Source organism: Bufo bufo, chromosome 3 (assembly GCF_905171765.1).
Source record: "Bufo bufo chromosome 3, aBufBuf1.1, whole genome shotgun sequence".
In the NCBI taxonomy this organism is placed as follows: Eukaryota; Metazoa; Chordata; class Amphibia; order Anura; family Bufonidae; genus Bufo; species Bufo bufo.
The window spans coordinates 39,338,530-39,354,673 of NC_053391.1; the positions used below are offsets into that span (position 1 = coordinate 39,338,530).

A 16,144-nucleotide genomic window follows, 5' to 3' on the forward strand; every position below is an offset into this window, starting at 1 on the left:
TCTATCTATCTATCTATCTATCTATCTATCTATCTATCTATCTCATATCTATCTATCTATCTATCTATCTAATATCTATCTATCTATTATCTATCTATCTATCTATCTATCTATTATCTATCTCATATCTATCTATCTTTTGTGTCTATCTATATAAGCAAAAACTGCCGCTTACTGTGGCAAACTGACCAGAAAGCTGCACGTGGCACACACCTCTAGACTATTCCTTCTGCCACCTCACGGCCGTCGCACTTTACAGATTCATCCACACAGAGCGGCTCCACTGTGATTTTTCAAGAGTGCAAAATCCGCAGCGATTCTGCCAGAATTTGGTGTGGATTCTGTTGCAGAACTCACAGTGTAAATGTTGTGGTTTTTCCACAGATTTTTAGCATAAAAAAATCACATCACATCACATGTCAACCTCTGTGCAGATCATTTTCTGCAAGAAAATCTGCAACAGAAGTTCCGCAGCGGATGCTCCACGTCCAAAAATACCCGGCAAAAATAACTGCACTGTGGTGATAAACTTGGAGCATTTTAAGACTCCTTTTAGTTTTGCTCGCAGCGTTTTTTGTCCAGCCGAATTCCGGCATACTTGTCAGGACGGGGCCGGATCTACGGTAACATCAGTGTGAAAGAGGCATGAATCAGTTCTATATATTTGATTTCTATTTTTTTAGTACCACTAAAATAATATTTTTTTCAATTTTTTGCAGTCATTTGGGTAGCATTGGCTTTTCACATTTGTATTTGTTTTATTTTGTGTTGTCTTTATTTTTGTTTTTATACACTCTGATATCCATAACGTCATCACTTTTGCAGCACGTTTTCCAAAAATTCACAATTTTATGTAACTGGTATTAGCCCCCGTTACAGGGGAAATGCCGCTGCTAGGGGCTCATGCACATGAACATATTTTTTTTCCATTCCCATTCTGTTTTTTACAGATCCGTATGTGGAAACATTCACTTCCATGGAGCTTGAAAAAAACGGAACTGACTCCGTGTGCATTCCGGGTCCGTATGTCCTTATGTTCATTCCGCAAAAAAAATAGAACATGCCCTATCCTTGTCCGTTTTGCGGATGAGGACAGGCATTGTTACAATGGATCTGCAAAAAAAACAAAAAACGGAGGCAACATAGACATCAAACTGACGTCATCCGTTCTTTTTGCTAATTACATATGGTTGTGTGCATGAGCCCTAAATCCCAGCAGCTTCTGCAGCTATCCAGAACTTGGCCATCATCGGATTTGCAGCAGTAAGTGGAATTGCATGTGGTCTATACAGCGATGCGGAAAGCGGAGCGATAATAGACCGCCTCTGCCTTCTCTATGGGGTATGTATCTGACATCCGGATCTTTGTTCCCGCAGTTGTGAGATTTCTAGATGTTTCTATAAGGCCTCATGCACACGAACGTATTTTCTTTCCGTGTCCGTTCCGGTCTTTTTGAGGACCGTATACGGAACCATTCATTTCAATGGGTCCGCAAAAAAGGAAGTTACTCCGTGTGCATTCCGTTTCCGTATGTCCCCATTACGGACAAAGATAGGACTATTCTATTAGGGGCCAGCTGTTCCATTCCGCAAAATACGGAAGGCACACGGACGTCATCCGTATTTTTTGCGGACCGCAAAATACATACGGTCGTGTGCATGAGGCCTTACCATGTATTTAAAGGGGTTGTCTCACTTCAGCAAATGGCATTTATCATGTAGACAAAGTTAATACAAGGCACTTACTAATGTATTGTAATTCTCCATATTGCCTCCTTGGCTGGCTGGATTCAGTTTTCCATCACATTATGCACTGCTCGTTTCCAGGGGGTTCCGGCCACCGCTGCAGCGCAGATTTGAGATGGCCGGGATGGGAGCTGCTGCACATGCATGCCTATACGTGCTCCTATGGTCCTGGTCGGTGCTTTTTCCTATAGTATGCAAGCACGACCACCACTCAGTGGCGTAGGGATCGCCATAGCAACCATAGCAGTGGCTATGGGGCCCTACGCCACTAGGGGGCCCGTCTGACCGCATTCAGTTTTTTTTTTTTTTTTTTATTTATTAACACACACAGACACTACTACACACAGGCAACCAGGAGGTGGCGTAACTACCGGGGAAGCAGCTGCTTCGGGGCCCGACAGTTTATTTTCAAGTTAGTTAAATATCGATGTCTTATTGTTCAGGGCCCCTTCACAGCAGCGGTCTTAATGTTCCCTCACTAATGTGCTCTAATCTTACTGTATATACTAAAGTCTCCTGATGTGTCTGGGATTCGAACCCACAACCTCCAATGTATCAGTGGCAAAGCATTTACCCTCACAACCATAAAGGAAGCCTTGCTGCTGACTGAATAATTATGACACTTCTACTGTTATAGCTGGCTAAGTGTACAGCTATACACATGACAGCTGCCCCAACACACCCAGCACTGCTATATCTCTATATGACAGCTGTCCCAGCACACTCAGCTCTGCTATATCTCTATATATAAGCAGCAGTCATGTGTATAGATGTACACTTAGCCAGCTATAACATTAGAAGTCTCATAATTTTTCAGTCAGCAGCAAGCCAGCTGTTATGGTCTTGTGGTTAGATGCTTTGCCTCTGATACAGAAGGTCGTGGGTTTGAATCCCAGCAGAAACCTTATCTGAAATACAAGCACTGACTCCATATATGGACATACAGGAAGAGGCTGCATCGCTGACATGGAGGTAAGTAGAAGTGTTTATTATTATTTTTTTTAATACCCGACTGTTACTGCCATGGGGGGAGCGGGGGGGCACTTGATACTGGCACATGGGGGGAGGGGGGTTGGCACCTGATACTGGCACCTTGGGGGGGGGGAGAAGCATCTGATACTGTGGATGGCACTGTTTAGGGGAGGGGGATCTGTGGATGGCACTGTTTAGGGGAGGGGGATCTGTGGATGGCACTGATTAGGGGAGGGGGATCTGTGGACGGCACTGTTTAGGCGAGGGGGATCTGTGGATGGCACTGTTTAGGGGAGGGGATCTGTGGATGGCACTGTTTAGGGGAGAGGGGATCTGTTGATGGCACTGATTAGGGGAGGGGGATCTGCTGTGGATGGCACTATTTAGGGGAGGGGGATCTGTTGATGGCACTATTTAGGGGAGGGGGATCTGTGGACGGCACTGTTTAGGGGAGAGGGATCTGTGGATGGCACTATTTAGGGGAGGGGGATCTGTTGATGGCACTATTTAGGGGAGGGGGATCTGTGGATGGCACTATTTAGGGGAGGGGGATCTGTGGATGGCACTATTTAGGGGAGGGGGATCTGTGGACGGCACTGTTTAGGGGAGAGGGATCTGTGGATGGCACAGGGGGGGGGGCCCATAATTTTTTTTTGCTATGGGGCCCATGCATTTCTAGCTACGCCCCTGCCACCACTGATGTATTGCAGGGTGGGCACAACCATGGAAACGAGCAGTGTATAATGTGATGGAAAAATGAATCCAGCCAGCAAAGGAGGCAGTGTGGACAATCACAATACATTAGTAAGTGCCTTGTATTAACTTCCTCTACATGATAAATGCCACTTACTGAAGTGAGACAACCCTTTTAAAGACATACGGTGGACCGCATGTAGTTCACATCGGAAAATAAAACAAACGGGCTACACAGGCCTTTGGGTATAATACACATCGCATGCTCAAAGACTGCTCATCATAATATTCGTGGATGAATGGGGTCGTGTTGCGACCCATAAGTTGCCACAACCTGCCAGTCACGAGAAATAAAGCAGATGTGGATTTCTTGCGACTGTCAGGTCCCGGTAACTTGACCTCATTCATTTTCATTATGTGAAGAATGGATGTACAGTAAGGGTAAATGCGCACTATCAGGAATGTAAGGGTAAATGCGCACTATCAGGAATGTAAGGGTAAATGCGCACTATCAGGAATGTGTGTGGATTTTCCATGTGGATTTGCGTGCGGAAAATCCGTACCGTAGGTCATGTAAATTGTACTCTATGAGAGTTTGAAATTCTCATGCACACAATGAAGATTTTAGAATCCGCAGCTTGTCAATTAATTTAATTTTTTCCTGACCGGATTTTCTCCAATCACTTCAATGAGGAGAGTAAAATCCGCACTAAGGCCCCTTTCACACGGGCGAGTATTCTGCGCGGATGCGATGAGTGAGTTGAACGCATTGCACCCGCACTGAATACCGACCCATTCATTTCTATGGGGCCGTTCACATGAGCGGTGATTTTCACTTGTGCGTTGCGTGAAAATCGCAGCATGCTCTATATTCTGCGTTTTTCACGCAACGCAGGCCCCATAGAAGTGAATGGGGTTGCGTGAAAATCGCAAGCATCCGCAAGCAAGTGCGGATGCGGTGCGATTTTCACGCACGGTTGCTAGGTGACTATCGGGATGGAGACCCAATCATTATTATTTCCCCTTATAACATGGTTATAAGGGAAAATAATAGCATTCTGAATACAGAATGCTTAGTAAAATAGCGCTGGAGGGGTTAAAAAATTATTTTTTATAATTTAACTCACTATAGTCCACTTGACCGCGGAGCCCGGCATCTCTTTCTGTCTCCTTTCTTCAGGACCTGGGTAAAGGACCTGTGGTGACGTCACTCCGGTCATCACATGATCTTTTACCATGGTGATGAATCATGTGATGGACCATGTGACGACCGGAGTGACGTCACCACAGGTCCTTTACCCAGGTCCTGAAGAAAGGAGACAGAAGGAGATGCCGGGCATCGCGATCAAGTGGACTAAGGTGAATTAAATTATTTATATTTTTTTTTTAACCCCTCCAGCGCTATTTTATAAAGCATTCTGTATTCAGAATGCTATTATTTTCCCTTATAACCATGTTATAAGGGAAAATAATACAATCTACACAACACCAATCCCAAACATGCGCGATTTTTCTCACGCGAGTGCAAAACGTATTACAATGTTTTGCACTCGCGCGGAAAAATCGCGGGTGTTCCCCTAACGCACCCGCACATTTTCCCGCAACGCCCGTGTGAAAGAGGCCTAATTGATGCAGATGGACCGCAAGGATTTCCCTGCGAACACCTGTGGATTTCAGTGCACATTGTCTGCACATAAATCCTGAACGTGTGCACTTACCCTTAAGTAGCTTTGTGCTGCCGTGAAACCATATGGCAAATTTATGACAGTTTTGTTTTATGCATAAAAATGTAAAAAAAATCCCTTTATGCTTTGATTTGGAAAAAAAATTCTGATTTGCAGATCTACAGAACAAAAGAAAGGTGAACCTACGTGGGTTATGTCCTGTGCTTTCGGGGATACTATTGGGGTTGTCCAGGATGAGGACACGGCTGCTCTCTTCTAGTCGAGTCGTGTCGGGTATTATAATAATATATATAACCCCCAGCTCCTGACCATTATTAACACGAATGCTCACTCTTAGGCCCCTTTCACACGGGCGAGTTTCCCGCCCAGGTGCGATGCATGACGTGAACGCATTGCACCCGCACTGAATCCGGACCCATTCACTTCAAGGGAGCTGTGCACATGAGCGGTGATTTTCATGCATCACTTGTGCGTTGCGTAAAAATCACAGCATGCTATATATTCTGCGCAGGCCCCAGAGAAATGAATGGGGCTGCGCGAATATCGCAAGCATCCGCAAGCAAGTGCGGATGCGGTGCGATTTTCACGCATGGTTGCTAGGGAATGATAGGGATGAAAGCAACCCTGGACCCCATTAAAGTCTATTCACTGTATTATTTTCCCTTATAACATGGTGATAAAGGAAAATAATAGCATTCTTAATACAGAATGCTTAGTAAAATGTGGATTGAGGGGTTAAAAAAATTTAAAAATTTAACTCGCCTCATCCACTTGTTCGCTCTGCCGGCATCGTCTTCTTGCTTCTTCTTTCAGGACCTGCCAAAGGACCTTTGATGACGTAATCGCCCTCACCACGTGGTGACGTCAGCGCAGGTCCTGCTGAATGAAGATAGAAGATCAAAGGTCCTTACGTCTTCAAAGGTCCTTTTGCAGGTCCTGAAAGAAGAAGCAAGAAGACGATGCCGGCAGAGCGAACAAGTGGATGAGGTGAGTTAATATTTTTTTTATTTTTTTAACCCCTCCATCTCTATTTTACTAAGCATTCTGTATTCAGAATGCTATTATTTCCCCTTTATAACCATGCTATAAGGGAAAATAATAAAATGAATAGAACACCTAACCCAAACCCGAACTTCAGTGAAGAAGTCCGGGTACCACATTCAGTTTTTTCTCACGCTCGCGCAAAACGCATTAAAAAACTGAACATCGGAACGTAATCACAGTCAAAACTGACTGCAATTGTGTGCCTATTCGCGCGGTTTTCCCGCAATGCACACGCGACGCATCCGGAGCAAATCTGGAACGTCCGTGTGAAAGAGGCCTTAGTAAATTCCTCTTGTGCACGGTTTGTGACACTGACATAAACAATTTCACGTAATTTATAATTGAATCCACATTTATTTACTGCTACAAATGTTATAATGAAACATCCTATAAAACAAATGTGATGGGGGGGGGGGGGTGCATCATAATGGAGCGGATCAGATCCATCCTGCAGCCCATGATGCCAGTGTGATTACAGCCTAATATTTCCCTAAAGAATATATACAGACAGATACTGAATGTCACATGGCTGTCAGGCTGTCTGCAGATCGGTCACTGGGATTTCCATATGTATTGACGGATCCCGTTGCTGATGAATGGTAAATAACACTTCACATGTCAGAGTGGAATACTGCGGGCGTGCTCCCTCCGGCTGTCCATGGGATCTGCACAGGCATCTGATCAACGAGTCTCAAGTCCATCTCGTTCTGGCACAAGATCCCTCAAAAAATGTCTGACCCGGCGGCTCCCATTAAAATCTACTTACCAGATATTCTGTGCTCACGTCCCCGGTCTGGAGAGCAATGTAGCTGTGATGACCTCTGATCACACAGCAGATACATAGCAAATAAGATAGGATAGATAGGTGATAGATTATCCATATATAGCATAGATGTGAATGAAGAAATATAGTAGAAAATGAGATATATAGATAATAGATAGATACTTTAGGTAGATTAAATATTAGATATCAAATAATATTTACAAATTCTATGATTAATTGTAGTGCGTGTAATGGTAAATTTGGTACAATGTATCAATGCAAATTTATTAACACATTCATACACTTTCTAGTTTAACTAAAACCAAAATAGTAAAATGTTATTATGTTCTTAGAGCGTTTCTTATAGTCCGAATGCTAATGACCGTAATGCACATACAGTAGGTGCGCACTATAACCTGACGCTGAAAAATTAGGATTTTTTTCCCCCAAAAAACAAATCTAAAATCCGCATTGAATCCACTGTAAAGTCCACACATGCCCGCGGGTTTTTAAGACATCCTATATCTGCACAAAAGCAGCTGTGAGCTCGGTCTAAGGCCCCTTTCACACGGGCGAGTATTCCGCGCGGATGCGATGCGTGAGTTGAACGCATTGCACCCGCACTGAATCCCGACCCATTCATTTCTATGGGGCTGTGCACATGAGCGGTGATTTTCACGCAGAAGTGGATGGGGTTGCATGAAAATCACAAGCATACGCAAGCAAGTGCGGATGCGGTGCGATTTTCACGCACGGTTGCTAGGAGACGATCGGGATGGAGACCCGATCATTATTATTTTCCCTTATAATATGGTTATAAGGGAAAATAATAGCATTCTGAATACAGAATGCATAGTAAAATAGCGCTGGAGGGGTTAAAAAAATAATAATAATAATTTAACTCACCTTAATCCACTTGATCGCGAAGCCGGCATCTCTTCTGTCTTCATCTTAGCTGTGTGCAGCAACAGGACCTGTGGTGACATCACTCCGGTCATCACATGATCCATCACATGATCTTTTACCATGGTGATGGATCATGTGATGACCGGAGTGACGTCACCACAGGTCCTGTTGCTGCACAGAGATCAGATGAAGACAGAAGGAGATGCCGGGCTTCGCGATCAAGTGGACTAAGGTGAGTTAAATTATTATTATTTTTTTAACCCCTCCAGCGCTATTGTACTATGCATTCTGTATTCAGAATGCTATTATTTTGCCTTATAACCATGTTATAAGGGAAAATAATACAATCTACAGAACACCGATCCCAAGCCCGAACTTCTGTGAAGAAGTTCGGGTTTGGGTACCAAACATGCGCTATTTTTCTCACGCGAGTGCAAAACGCATTACAATGTTTTGAACTCGCGCGGAAAAATCGCGCATGTTCCCGCAAGGCACCCGCATCTTTTTCCGCAACGCCCGTGTGAAAGAGGCCTAAATCTCCATCAGAAAATAAGAAAGTGAAGGCAAGGGAGAAAAATCTTCATGGAAGCTGTACCTGTGCGACAACAGCGGAGGTCCTACATGATTGATGGTGGGCTCATCCCGTAAACAGCCGGGATCACTGACCACTTATCTAGTTTTTTTTAACCCCTTAAATGCCACAGTCAATAGCAAATGTGCCATCTTAAAAGGATGGTAGAGGGTGAGGGCTCCCTCATGTTAGCCAACGGGCACCCTGCGATGAGCGGTGGGCTTCCATGGAAGCTGGGGACCTGACAAAGGCCCCCATGTCTACTAGCAGCATCTGTTGATTAGGTGCTGCCACAGTATCACACTGACGATCAGTAGTGCTCTACTTACTAAGGCCTCTTTGCACACGACCGTATGCCCCCCGAGACATACGGTCCGTGAGCGGGGCCATATGTCCCGAAACGGCACCGATCGTCCGCACGGGAGCGCACAGCATCATAGATTATAATTCATGGTATGTATAATGGGTGACGTTCTTCTACATAAGTAATGAATGATGGATGATGTACTCCTGCATGTGTAATGTATGATGTTCTAAAAGGGTAATGTATAATGGGTGATGTTCTCCTACATGGGTAATGTATTCTAGGTCTTGTTCTCCTGTATGGGTAATGTATGATGGGTGATGTTCTCCTACATTAGTAATGAATGATGTTCTTCTACATGTGTAATGTATGATGTTCTACACGGGTAATGTATGATGGGTTATGATGGGTGATATTCTCCTATATAGGTAATGCAGATAACAAATGATAGGTGATGTTCTCATGCATAAGTAATATAATGTGGCTGATGTTGTTCTCCTATTTAAGTAATTTTTGATGGGTGATGTTCTGCCACATGGGTGATGTATGATGGGTGATGTTGTTTTTTCTGCATTGGTAATGTATGATTGGTGACATTCTCCTACATGGATAATGCATGATGGGTGACAATGTGCTGTCCGCCGGAGATATGACGCACTTTTTTCCCCCAGAAGTGAAAAATGGCTGTGTGTCTTATAGCCCGAATGCTGATGACCGCTTCCATTGGCTGTACTCACCCTAACTGGTCTTCTTCATGGCTCTGTGCTGCATTGTGTCCTGACTGCGTACAGTGTCAGGGCGTAATGCACATAGGTGCGAACCACTATAACCTGACACTGTGCGACGTCGGGTCACAGTGCAGCGCATGTCGGAAGAAGGCCAGGGAGCAGTGAGCCCCGGATCCTGGATCTACAGCATGGTGGTGCCGTCTGAACCCAGAGAGTAAGTTTTTTTGTTTTTTAAATATCTTAACTGAAGTCTGATGGAGGTCTGATCTGAAGCTGATGGGGTCGGATCTGAGGCTTATGGTGGCCTGATCTGAGGTCTGATGGTGGTCTGATCTGAGATCTGATCTGAGGTCTGATGGTGGTCTGATCTGAGATCTGATCTGAGGTCTGATGGTGGTCTGATCTGAGGTCTGATCTGAGGTCTGATGGTGGTCTGATCTGAGGCTGATGGGGGTCTGATGGATGCTGGGGGAGGGGTTTGATGGGGATCTGGCCTGAGGCCTCATGCACACGACCGTTGTTGGGTTCTGTGTCCGTTGTTCCATTTTCCGTGATTTTCTGCGGACCCATTGAATGGGTCCGTTGAAAACTCGGAAAATGCACCGTTTGTCATCCACGTCCGTGATCCGTGTTTCCAGTCCGTCAAAAAAATATGACCTGTCCTATTTTTTTGACGGACAACTGTTCGCGGACCCATTCAAGTCAATGGGTCTGTGAAAAAACCCGGAGGCACACAAGATTGTCATCCGCGTCCGTGATCCGTTTTTTTCCTATCATTTGAGTTTTTTTTTTCACTTTTCTTGTCTGGTGATCCTCCAAAAATCAAGGAAGACACACGGAAACAAAAACGGATCACGTAACAACGGAACCCCGTTTTGCAGACCGCGAAAAAATATTGTCGTGTGCATGAGGCCTAAGGTCTCATGCACACCACTGTTTTTTTTTACGGTCCGCAAAACGGGGTTCCGTTGTTCCGTAGGCCTCATGCACGCGACAGTATTTTTTCGCGGTCCGCAAAACGAGGTTCCGTTGTTCCGTGATCCGTTTCCGTTTTTGTTTCCATGTGTCTTCCTTGATTTTTGGAGGATCACCAGACATGAAGGAAAGTGAAAAAAAATCTAAGTCAAGTTTGACTTGCAAATGATAGGAAAAAAACGGACGCGGATGACAATCTTGTGTGCCTCCGTGTTTTTTCACGGACCCATTGACTTGAATGGGTCCGCGAACCGTTGTCCGTGAAAAAAATAGGACAGGTCCTATTTTTTGGACGGACTGGAAACACGGATCACGGACGCGGATGTGCATGAGGCCTAAGGCTGATGGAGCTTGGGGGATCTGATGAGGGTCTGATCTAATGTCTGATGGAGCTTGTGGCTATGAAATTTGGGGTCTGATGAAAAAATATCTTTCTAATTTTCCTCCTGTAAATCCTAGGTGTTTCTTATAGTCCTGTGCATATTATAGTCCTCGGGACGGCGATACAATTGAATCACTGTGGCGGAACACGAGAGCCAATTGCTCCGTGTTCTCTCATAGGCTGCTGGTAACTAGGTTTAAGGCCTATGAGTACGGGAAGGCAGGTCAGATTTAGAACTGGGGGCAAAACCAGTGGGCTCTATAAAGCCTGGGGCAGTAAAGGGAGCACTGTGGGCACTACAGGCAAGCACTATAAGGACTGCTGGCACTACAGAAGGGCACTATAGGGACTCTGGCCAATACAGGAAGGGAGTTAAAGGACTTGAGCCCTACAGGGGGATGGTTTAAGGACTGCAGGGGACCACTATAAAGACTGTGGGCACTATAAGGGACACCATAAGGACTATGGGCACTACAAGAGGCAGTTTAAGGACCGTGGGCACTACAGGGGGCACTATAAGGTCTGGGGGCACTATAGGGTACGTTTAAGCACTGGGGGCACCATAAGGATTGTGGGCACCACATGGAGGTACTATAAGGTTCAGGGGCAATGTAAGATCTGGGGGCACAATGGGGTACAGTTTAAGGACTGTGGGCACTATAAGGACTGTGTGCATCACAGGGTGAACTATGAGGTTTGTGCACTAGAGGGTCTAGAGATACTACAAAAGGCAGTTTCAGGAATGTGGGCACTTCAAGGGGGCACTATGAGGTCTGTGCGCACTGTAAGGTCTGGGGCATTACAAGGAGGGAGCTATCTGGGGGTGCTATAGAGTTGCCTTATTACTACTGGGTGCACTATGGTGGGCATTATTATTTGGCACAATAAAGAAGCACTACTAATGGGCACACGTGGGGAGTATTATCGTTATTCGGGGCATTGTTACTAATGAGGGCACTTTGGGAGAGAATTATTATTATATGTCGTACTTTTATTTTGGCCGCCTCTCGGCATGCGCTGCCGTCGGAACTCCGGCCCACCCCCATTATAGTCAGTGGGGCCAGAGCGGTAGTCCGGGGGCACTAGCGGCCGCACGGATGATGCAGGCTGTTCACCCACCGGAACAGCCTGCCGGAGTTCCTTGCCGCTAGTGTGAAACTAGCCTTATATTACTGTAGTGAAAATAGAGCAGGGGGCCGCAAATAAATGATCGGTGCTCATTGCATCGGCCTATTACACAGGCCAAGTGAATGGGGAGGAATGATCACTACCACAGTCATTCTGCCTTCATTCAGTTTTATTCATTATCGGTAGCACACCCCTGATTACATGGGGAGATGTGCTGACGTTAATTGTACATATTTCATCCTGATAAAATACACAAATCAGCCGACAAATGAGTGACTCCGTGTTTATCGGCTGATCAGCGGCACGATTATACCGGCCGATCAGCAGCACGATTATACCGGCCAGATATCAGAAATGAGCTTTCCTATCCAGACTTGCTCCCAGTAATTGTCTCAAATATCGTGCTGCAGCATAGCCCCTGAAACCAAAGAGTTATACTTACCTGCTCCCCGTGGCTCCGGTCCTCCGCACTGCCCACACCGCCTCCATCTTTTGATCCCTGCGCTGGGCATGGCCATGGTCACATGCACCTCTCCAGCCAATAGCTAGCTTCGGCTGTGATGTGGCCACAAGCAGCTTGTCACTGCTGAAGCCAGTCATTGGCTGGAGAGGTGCATGTGACCATGGCCATGCCCAGCCAGGTGTAAACAGCGCAGGCACCAAAAGATGGTACTTTTCTTTTTTCTTTTACTTTTATTAATATTTTATTGTAATTTTTTTATTTTTACAATTGGTTTATTACTTATTTTAAGAAATATATTTTTTGCCACATAATATATCCCCCAAGAGGTCATAAAAAGACTGTTGGAGGACAATGAACATTATTATTATTTTGCACTTTTTCCTTTTAATTTTTTATTTTATTTGTATTTTATTATTTTGTAATTTCTTTTAGAATTTTCTATTTTATTAAATATATTTTTGCCACATAATATTTTCCCAAGGGTTCATAAAAAGACTGTTGGGGGACAGTGAACACTCTTTTATTTTGCACTTTTTCCTTTTTATTTTTATGGCTTTTTTTATAATTTTCTATTTTTTGCCACATATTTTATTTCTTATTTTTTTTTAATTTGTATTTAAAAAATTTTTTATTTAGTTTTCAATTAAAAAAATAAATAATTTAACTTATTTTCTTAGATATTTTTTTCACATAATTTGTTCCCAATAGGTCACTGAAAGACCTGTGGGAGGCAGTGAGAGACTTTTTTTTGCATTATTTCCACTGTAACTGGGGCATCCAAAGAAGCCTGCTGGGGAGGGGGGGCTTTGTAAAAGGCAGAGCTGATCAGGATTTACTGACCCTGCAGCTCTGCGCTCCTCTGCCCCTAACACACCTGGCGATCATGTGATCCCAGGGCTCTACACTGCAGAGCACTCATTGAGGGGAAGGCAGAAGCACTGTCTTCTCCTCGGCTTCCCCGCTCTCACTAACATCCAGGACCCGTGCGGGAGCTGGGCGGCGCTCCAGGAAGAAACACAGCTGATTGCACGATCAGCTGTGTTTCTACCCATCAGAACGGGGGCCGCAAACCATGCGTCTGGGGGCCGCGGGTTGTGCACCCCTCGTATATAGGGACTATCTTTATGGCAGTATAATTTCTGCAGTGTAGTATTTGGGGGCATTGGGGAGGACAGCGGACACAGTATTGGGGGTAGTAGCAGGATGACACTGTTGTAGCACCAGGGTCGGGAGGATAATGATAGAAAAGTGAGGAACCTAAGATGTCTATGTGTCACACTCTGCAGAGACAAGACGTGGCTGAAAGAAGATGTCTGGGCCAAATGGAGAAGATGATGAAAGAGAACATCTACATCAGAGAAGACGTTCCCTGTGAAACACTGGATGTAAGAGGAATGTGGGGCTGTATGGTCCTGTATGTTTGATAGTGTCCATGCAGCAAGTAAAATATCTTAAGAGCTAGAGCGTGCGGGTGTGGGCGACATGCAGAATTGGGCCATAAGCATTGGGGCTTGACCCCCGAATCTTTTGAGACCCTAGCCACTGGGCTTTCCACAGGCTGGTATGTAAATGTATATTGTTATAGAGAGTTATATTCCTCCTTGTTCCCTCCTTCTACCACTACTCTGTCAGATGGAGATCACATTGACCAATTTAGCCATAATTTTCAATGCATTTTTGTAAATATGTAAAAATATTTTACTTTGCACTTCAAAAATTGTGGCAAAATCTGTTCCAAAATTGTCATATGGGAACCCAACCTTGGTGTGGTGGTTGTTGTCTGTTGGGCACCCTAAACCCTCGCTCAGGTGACTGGTTCATATTTTTTATTTAATGTTATAGCACTGTCTGGTGTGCTTATGATTTCCTCTTAGAACATCCAACTTATGTGCCCAGTGCTGGTGGTCACACGTGCTCAGTCTTTAGGCCTCCTGCACACAAACGTGTGCGCCCTGTGGTCGTGCTGCGGCCAGTAAAATGTGGGCCGCAATGCACGAACACCGTCCATGGGGCAGCCGCAGCGGATCACGGACCCATTCACTTTAATGGGTCCGCGATCCGGCCATTCCGCAAAAAGATAGGACATGTTCTATCTTTTTGCGGAATGGAAGTACGGGACGAAACCCTACGGAAGCACTCCGGACCTAATCCGGACACGCTCGTGTGAACTCAGCCTAAGTCTCCTCACGCTGATTAAGGCGTTCTCTCCGCAAGGGGAGATAGTACCCCCCAAATCTTGACTTAGGTCTCTCACTCAGTTAAGCCAGTAATCTCTGCTCTGCACTGATGAGAGTCAATCACCCCGCAACAGCTATGTGCAGATGAGGTGCTGGCTTATTTAATATCCGAGTCATGTCTCAAGGCTTATTTAACCCCTTAGTGACCACCCATACACCTTTTTACGGCGGTCACTAAGGGGCCTTAGGCTGGTCTGCTGCTTTTTTTTACGGTGGCCCAGTCTAAGCGCTGCACAGGTCCCCCACTGCACAGCCCTGCCCTAACAGCCCGGATGGCCTGTTTAACACTTTACATGCCATGGGCAATGGCACCCGCAGCATGTAAAGTGCTGACAGAGGGAGCGGACTCCCTATGTCTCCCATCAGCACCCCACAAATGCGATCGCTGGGTGCAGATGTGTGTGAAGGCTGGCAGGGGTCTGATGTAGGCCCCAGACCAGCCTTGAGTAATTTCCAGCAGGCTGCGCCTCTCTGGCGCATATAGGGATAGTGCATGGCATTTTAAAATCAATCAAAAAGCTGTCTGTTATAGCCCCCCTGGGACTATTAAGTGGTAAAAAAAAGTAAAAAAAAACACATTTATTCAATAAAAAAATCCCACGTTTTTTTTTCTATTGAAAATACGCTTTGGTATTGCTTTGGTATAGCCGCGTCCGTAACGACCCGGACTACATAAATATCATGTAAATTATCCCCTACGGTGAACACCGTAAAAAAAAACAAAAAAAAACAGAATTGCTAATTTATTCTTAGTTTCCACCGAATTTTTTTTTATAACAAGCGATCGAAAAGCGTAATTTACTCAAAAATGACACCAATGAAAAATATAAGTCGTAACTCAAAAATAAAGCCCTTACACAACTCCATAGAAATCAAAATAAAAAAGTTATGGGTCTTGGGAAGCGGCAATGCAAAAACATTTTTTTCTTTAAAAAAGTTTTTTTTTGCAAAAAAGTATTAAAACGTAAAAAAAATATATGTATTTGGTAACGCCGTAAAATTTATAACGTAAAAACGCAGTGGCAGTATTGCAGTTTTTCCCATCTCCCTCCCAGAAAGAGTTAATAAAAGTTAATCAGAAAGTTATGTGTACCCCAAAATGGCACTATTAAAAACTACAACTTGTCCTGCAAAAAACAAGCCCTCATAAAGCTATGTAGATGGAAAAATAAAAAAGTTATAGCTCTTGGAACGCGACGATGAAAAAAGGAAAAAAGAAACGCTTGGTTAGTAAGGCCCAAAACAGGCTGGTCACTAAGGGTTTAAAGAGCTGACTTATAGGATAGCCGCCTTACATCTGGTGGCATTAGAGGCAGAGGAAAAGTAAACCTAGCACATTCCCTTTAATCATGGGGCTACCCCTTTCAGCAACATAATAAACAAAATTGTAACATAGGATTACTCGGGTTTCCTTTATTATATCTTGTTTAATGGGGATAGGTAAAAAAGTGTCTATAGCAACATGTACTAATGAATAGGCAAAATATCTCAAACTGATTTTGAAGTGGTCCCACTATTTCTGCCCATAGGTCGTTTTTGTCTCCAGCA

The 16,144-nt window shown here is 44.6% G+C and overlaps 1 long non-coding RNA gene across 1 annotated transcript; it reads right to left on the reverse strand.

Annotated features, from left to right (window-relative positions):
- Positions 1-985: 985 nt before the first annotated feature.
- On the reverse strand, positions 986-15,506 carry LOC120995808. Its single transcript, XR_005777676.1, has 3 exons — positions 15,375-15,506; positions 11,928-11,931; positions 986-998 (listed from the first exon to the last, which is right to left on the reverse strand). It is a non-coding gene; the product is annotated as an uncharacterized LOC120995808 (long non-coding RNA).
- Between the last annotated feature and the right edge of the window lie 638 nt (positions 15,507-16,144).